Here is a 7,590-nt window from a genome sequence, read left to right as displayed (position 1 = left end):
GGGACGGTCCCCCCTCTGACCGTCCCCCCTCTGACCGTCCTCCCTCTCTTCTTCTGTCTCAGGCCATCGACAGTATCCACGGGGTCGGCGTGTTCTGTTTGGCTCTCGTCCCGGCCAACACTCTGCCCAAAACTCCTCTGGGCGGCATCCACCTGTCGGAGATCAAGCAGCTGTACCTGGAGGGGGGGCTGCACCCCTGCAACGTCCTCATGTGCCCCCACACCTGCGTCACCAACCTGCCCAAACCGCGGCAGAAACAACCAGGTGGGAAACACGTGAACACGTACGGGTGTTTTCTGGTGAGTGTGTGAATGATCCTGTGGCTCATCGCGTGTCGTCGCTGTGTGCGCAGAGATCGGACCCGCCTCTGTGATGGTCGGGAATCTGGTGTCAGGGAAGAGGATCGCTCAGGCCAGCGGCAGAGACCTGGGACAGACCGACGACAACGACCAGGTGAGACACACACACACACACACACACACACACACACACACACACACACACACACAAGCTGTGTTTTTTCAAACGTCGTTAAATATTCCTCGACAGAGAGCTTTTTATTCTGATTGCATGCGTATGTATTCAGATGCGACACAACTGGAGTCCAAAAATGAAAAAAAAAAAGTTTTTTGATCATAAACTCAATTTGCTGAAGTCTTTATTTTGAATATGAATGATTTTTTCCCCCAAGAGCATAAACATACAAACCCGCAAAAGAATAGTGCAGGAAACAGTAAATACAGTAAATAAATTTTACAGTAAAAACAGTAAATATTCACAGTAAATTCAGTAAATAAATGTACTGTATAAGCATGTTTCATATAAAGATATTTTAAGGATAACTCTCCTCTGCACCTTGAGAGAAATTTGGGATGTCTCATTTGCATGAAACCTGCAGAAGGTGAAGGTCGTGAACGTTTTGATTAGTTCCTGATTGAGAAGTTGACATTTCAGAGAATCAATACCACTAACAGTCCTGACTTTATCAGGAGTTCTGATTGATTTGCAATCATGAGCAGCTGATAAACTTTCTCAACGAGCCAATTACCGTTGAAACAGAAAAACAGTTCAGTGGTTGTAAATGTATTCTTCAGAGGCAGTTTGACGCAGCGGCAGGTCGTTTGTTTTTACCTTCTTTGAAATGTCACTTTGTGTGATATTGATCAGGAGACTTTATGTCCTGATGGAAGACACAGACTCAGCTGCTGCAGGAAAAAGTCGTGCACCATCAGCAGCACTCTGCTGAATATGACGGATAAAACTAAAGATTTATTCACGCGTGCTCGGCGGTCGGCTGCATGAACACTTTTAACATTCGTGTCGCGTGTGCAGTTTTGCATGATGTGCTGATGTTGGTAGAAACTCTCACGTCATTATTTTATGGCCTCTGTGAACCGCTGTGATGCATCATTACTGATGCCTTTTGCAAATATTTAAACTTTTGAGAAGTGATTCCTTTCAAAAACATGGAAAAATAAGCAATTAGCAACTTGGCATGAAATGTCCTGCAAATTGCAAAGAAAGCGTTCTTTTAAAAAATGATTAGATGAGTTTGGAAAAATATCAAGAAAAACTTTCTGATTATATATTTAAAATAAGATTATAAAAGTTATTATCATTATTCATTTCTTTTTTCAAGTTAAATTTATTTGATCCATTTATAATTTATTATAACATTAATATTTTAAATCGGATCACTTTTACTGTAATTTCTTTTATTAAAGTTTAGGTTTATTATTAATAAATAATGTTAATTGTGCTTTTCTTTTGTTTTTTTTTGTTTTTTTTTTGCTAATTTCAAATAATTTTCTTCAACTTTTTATTTATTTATTTATTAAATTTTGCAACAGATTACTTGTTCATTTTTGGGTCATTTCTTCTTAAGTTGCTCGTTGCCTACTTTCTGTGATTTTGTAAGAATTTAAGCCAATTTACTTGATCCTCAAAGGGTTAATTAATATGGGATTATTTTCAGCTTCAAGAGGAAATGTGTGGAATTATGTTTTGAGAAAAGATCTGTCCAAACACGCAGTTAACTCAAACATCTAAATGTAAAGAAAACGCGGTTCAGGGTGATGCGGTCTGAGGTGTTTCTGATTAATTAAGTTCTGGTTCTGTGTTTCAGTTCCTGTTCCTGTCAGAGGTTTTGCAGTGGAGAGCTCAGACCACACCGGACCACGTCCTCTACACCCTGCTCAGCTCCCGGGTAACAACACACACCTCTTTTTGTTTTTCTTAAAGCATCTTTATGTTCATTATTCTAATCATTAGAAATGTAATTTTCACAACCTTTTTGTCTTTTTTTTCCCCCGACGTTTTTCCGAGCTTTAGAAAAGAATAATTGTCTAAATCTACTCATTTCTTTCAATATGTGGACTTTACCTTTTACCCCATGATTTTGAAAATAATAATAGCAATAAAAATAACAATAACAATAATAATAATAATAATAATCACACCAATAAACTCGGGATTCAAAGGTTAAAATATTTGTGGGAAGCTTTTTAAAGCAGCACAGGGAAAGTGATGCCGCTCCAGATCTGAAAGGGTTAAAAATCCGTCTTTCTCTCCCGTCCTGCAGGGGGCGGTGTCCAGCTCCCTCACCTGCCTGCAGCTCCATAAGAGGGCGGAGCGAGTGGCGGCTCTGCTGATGGAGAGAGCCGGTCTGCAGGAGGGAGACCACGTCGCTCTCGTGTATCCTCCAGGTCAGAGACGATGCACAGGATTTTATTTTATTTTCGTTTTTGTAGATTTGCAACATAAAAAACTGAATATTTGTGTGTGTGTGTGTGTGTGTGTGTGTGTGTGTGTGTGTTCTGCAGGTATTGACCTGATTGCAGCGTTTTACGGTTGCCTGTACGCCGGCTGCGTTCCCATCACGGTGCGGCCGCCGCACCCTCAGAACATCTCCACCACCCTGCCCACCGTCAAGATGATCGTGGAGGTCAGGGGCCGTAAAATAACACGAAATGATGCTTTTTGTTTTGGGAGTTTCAGTTACTTTTAAATGATCACGTGGCCGTAACCTAAAGATCCTCCTCGTCTGTCTCTGCAGGTCAGTCACTCGGCCTGCGTGATGACCACGGCGGTCATCTGCAAGCTGCTGCGCTCCAAAGAGGCAACGGCCACCGTGGACATCAGGAACTGGCCGCCCGTCCTCGACACGGGTACCCCTGCTTTTCCTCTTTTACTTTAATGTGAAGACGTATATTTATTATTATTGTTATTATTATTATAGTGTTGTTATGCTTGTCATGAAAGATGGCGAGCTGTGATTGGTCGTGATCCAAAGTTTATTTTATCATGTCTCTCTGGTGGATCACAGCACGAGTTTATGACTCCTAATCTGACGCCGTGACTGTTGTTACAGACACAAGTACCGTAAAGGCTTTAAATGTTCCCTGAGGAAAGCAACTTTGAGCAAATATTTAAAAATATTTTGAAACCTGTGTCGTTTATGTCAACGTCTTGTAGCCAGCAGCCGTCTTCCTCCCCACATTTACTTTGTTATATTAAGAATACACGAATTATATCAAAGTTAAGTGTCTCATTAAGTATCTACGTAAATCTGAGTGAAAATAAATGTCCCCAAATATTAGAAAACCGAGTAGAAAGCAGCTCATTTTGAGGATAAAAACATTCTCCAGACTGTGTGGGCGTGGCTGATCATGTTTTGATTGACACCGGATGACAGAGGCATGTTAAATTAGTGCAATATAGTTTAGTTTTGGAATTATGGATCGGGGATAAGCACGCCCAAATCAACGCAGCTTCAGGAGACAAAGCAAAAATAACAATATTTCATACGAGGACTGAGGCTAATGTCTGATCGTTTCTGATGCTTTTTATCATGCCTGTGAGACCCTAAATCACATATTCAGAAGGTTTTTTGGCGATTTGGGTTCCCAGAGGCTTTAAGTTTCTGCCACCTGTTGTTGCAGGAAACATTTGACAGCACAGAAAACAAAGAGAACAGCGACTCAGTCAAAACACACCAGCAGCACAAAACACACTCCACAGCGCCTGCGTGTAAGGAGAAAACACGATGCAGTTCAGTCACCTTTGCCTCCTGGATCTTAAGATAAAGGTTTCTGTAACTCTGAAATGTGTAAACGTGTGACAGGGTTTACTCGGTCAGCGAGAGAATAAAAATGTGAACTTTTTACTTTTTGCACATCTTAAATATTCATTATTTCCATTTTATGAGGCTAAAACCGTCCGGTTTGAACGACTTTTAAAGAGTTTAGTTTTCGTGTCCAAGTATCAGCCAAACATTTTAAAGCTCCTTCACTGCTGAGCAGCCGCTGCTGCAGCTCTGAGGGTTCGGCTGGAGGTCAGCGTCAGCGAAATGAAGCGACTCAACAGACTGTCCTCTTGACTGTAATACAAAATGTGTGTGTGTGTGTGCGTGTGTGTGTGTGTGTGCAGATGACCTGCCAAAGAAGAAGCCTCCAGCTCTCTATAAGCCCACCAACCCTGACGGCCTCGCCTATCTGGACTTCAGCGTGTCGACGACCGGCATGCTGGCCGGAGTTCAGGTCAGCTCGGAGTTAATCCTCAGCACTCGTCACAGCCCGGACAGACTTCGCTCCTTATTTCGTTTATTTATGACGTTCTCCTTCCAGTCAACACACACAACAGTACATACAAGAAACACGACGAAGAGGCATTTTTGGCTCATTTTGTGTTTTTCCGAAGGGATAAATACACTGAGATCCTCAAAGACGGGAGAGTGACCGCTAATAGCACCATGATTTGTGCAGAATTAGGACCACCAATCTAATCTAGCACCCTAATCACAAAAGAATTATATACCGGCGTTAACACACCCACAAAGTTTGGCAGCTGATCTCAGTTTTCCCTTCTTTTACGTTTGATTGAATGAGCAGATCTTTTCCAGAGTTTCAGGCTTTTCTCCATATTTCAGAACACAGATTGGGTCATAATGAAAACTACAGCAACATTTTTCAGAAAGCGTCAGTTTTGTTTGGCTGTGTGTTGCACCGACGCTACACAGTGTTTCCACGGATCCTTAAAAAGTCATTGAATTCATTAATCTAAAAGTAAGGCCTTAATTTGTATTAAAATGTCTGAGATCATTTTTTCAGAAGTTTTTAAAATGTTTGGGACGTGGAAAGTCTGATTTTCTGCATTAATTGGTAACATATGTCCCTATACAGCTCTAATATCTTTTTTGAAATTTTTAGGGTTGACCAAATATTTGCATTAACTTGAGGCAGATCAGAAATCAGAACAGTGGAACCAACAAAAATCATGTTTTAAGTCGTCCATAACGCCTGTTTGTCGTTTTTTTATGTTTGTTTCGTTTTGTTATTTCGCTTATTGTAAAACTGGTCTTAATTCTTTTTCAGAAAGGCATTAAATAAGTTTAAAAAAAGTCTTGAATCTTATATGCCGTTCCCTCCCAGTTTCACCAGAGCAGATACAACTATTTAAGTTTTAGTTCTGATACACAAACTGAAAAAGTGTGACATTATGATATTAACTGTCCATCTTTCCACCCTGTTTCCTGTTTGTCTGTGTGTGTGTTGTTGTGTCTCTCTTTCCCCCGTCTCTCTCTGTCTCTCCAGATGTCCCATAATGCCGTTGGAGCCTTCTGTCGGTCGGTGAAGCTGCAGTGCGAGCTGTACCCGTCCAGAGAAGTTGCCATCTGTCTGGATCCGTACTGCGGCCTCGGCTTCGTCCTCTGGTGTCTCTGCAGGTCTGTGTCTCCTTCTGCATACGTCTTTTAAGTGGCTATTATCATGTGTTTTTTAAAAGTGCATCAAAAACAGGAGACAATACACATTGGGATAAAGTTACAGAGGAAGATCAGCTGAAAGCTGCTCAAAGCGTTTATTTAGAGGGGTCAGTTTGCACAAATTGTAAGCAAATATACATAAACATAGAAATTATCGATAAATTTACAAATGCAGCATTGATATAATTTGAGGTTTCGAGATTGCAATAAGTAATTTCGCCTGCTCATTTTCATTTCCCAGCGAGGTTTTAAGAGAAAAAGCTGTAAAAAGCCGAAATACACTCGACCTGCTCGTCAGCAAACAGCAGACAGACACAGTTAGAAACTCGCTGGTGAACATAGTGAAGACTTTAGCAGCTAAAAAGACAAATATTTCCTTCAGGAGGTGGTGGAGACCAAAAACAGAGGTAAAAGAGAGAGAATATTTAGTAAGTGTTTAGATATTTGGTTGGATGAGAAACTTTCTTACCAGGTTCTGAGGGTTCGTGCTGAGAAAAAGCGCTCTCCTTCTTTACTGTATAATAAATCTAAAAAAATCTAGTCCCTTTGGAAAAGTGTCAAAAGTAGATGTATCTGAGAAATGCTGCATTTGAATGAGTGTTTGACGATTGTATTTCCTGTTTGTTTGTTTTTTTTATTTCTGTTTAAACTGTAACTGATGTGCCGTCTTAGTCAGCACTTCCTCACAAAAAGGGACTTCCTGGTGAAATAAAGCAGAATTTTGGACTTACATTCGTCAGGTGGACACAGAGACTCCTAATGAATCAGTGTGTTTCTCTGTAACTGCTGGGTAAGATAAGATAAGATACATAAGTTCAACATATCAATTTAAAAGGTGATAATGTGAATTTTGCTTCACATCTTATTTCCGTTGCCCCCTAGTGGACAAAAAAAATGGTTTATAGAGGCCGAGAAAAACTGACTTTTTGCTCCTAATCTGAACAAAAAGTCCACTGGATCCTACATTTCCCATAATGCATCTCCCTGCGTGATTTAAACTCAGCACCTCCGATTTGAATGTCAACTTTCTATTCTCCAAGCCCAGGCGTCCACATACTTTTGACAGTATAATGTTCTTTGTAGTCACTGCCAGTTACGTGTCGTTACAGTTCGCCGCAGGGCTTTTTTGTGATAACACAAACTTTGCTTCATGTTGTGATTGATGTCAGAAAGTTGTCCTTCAGTTACATTTCATCAGAGAGGCTCTCTGCTTCCAGATCTCAGCTCTGCTTAGTTTCAAATCCTCAGCTCATAAATTGCGATCTTGGCGAGAGCAGATCGTTTTATAAACAAAGCAGACCGCAAATCACCCTCGCTATGAGTATTTCTCCCCTTCAGTGACTTTAAAGCAACAATAACTCACATTCGCACCTGATTGTTGTAATAAATGACAATCTGGAAAATCCATCTCCATCCCAACAAGGCCGCCTGGTTATATAACGGATAAATTGTTACTATTTATTGCCTGTAGCCGTTTAAGAAGAGAGTGTGTGTCTGTGTTTTGTGCAGTGTGTATTCGGGTCATCAGTCCATCCTGATTCCCCCGGTGGAGCTGGAGTCCAACCCGGCGCTGTGGCTGCTGGCCGTCAGCCAGCTGAGGGTGCGAGACACCTTCTGCTCCTACAGCGTCATGGAGCTCTGCACCAAAGGACTCGGCCTGCAGACCGAGGCGCTCAAGGTGAGCGACACACCGGCACACGGCACACGTGTGACCCTAGTCAAGCCATTTAAACAAATGAATCTGATTATTATATAACTATCACGCTCTGTGATTCATTAATCGAAATTAATCGCATACATGGATTTTTCCTGTGAAAGCATTAAAAAAA

General features: G+C 41.2%; 1 pseudogene; it reads left to right on the top strand.

Moving 5' to 3' along the window:
* The window catches only part of LOC121960961, a 49,530-nt pseudogene that overhangs the window by 33,394 nt on the left and 8,546 nt on the right, over window positions 1–7,590 (top strand).

The sequence above is a fragment of the Plectropomus leopardus genome, chromosome 21 (assembly GCF_008729295.1).
Source record: "Plectropomus leopardus isolate mb chromosome 21, YSFRI_Pleo_2.0, whole genome shotgun sequence".
Lineage (NCBI taxonomy): Eukaryota > Metazoa > Chordata > Actinopteri > Perciformes > Serranidae > Plectropomus > Plectropomus leopardus.
This window is presented reverse-complemented; position numbering and strand designations above follow the sequence as displayed.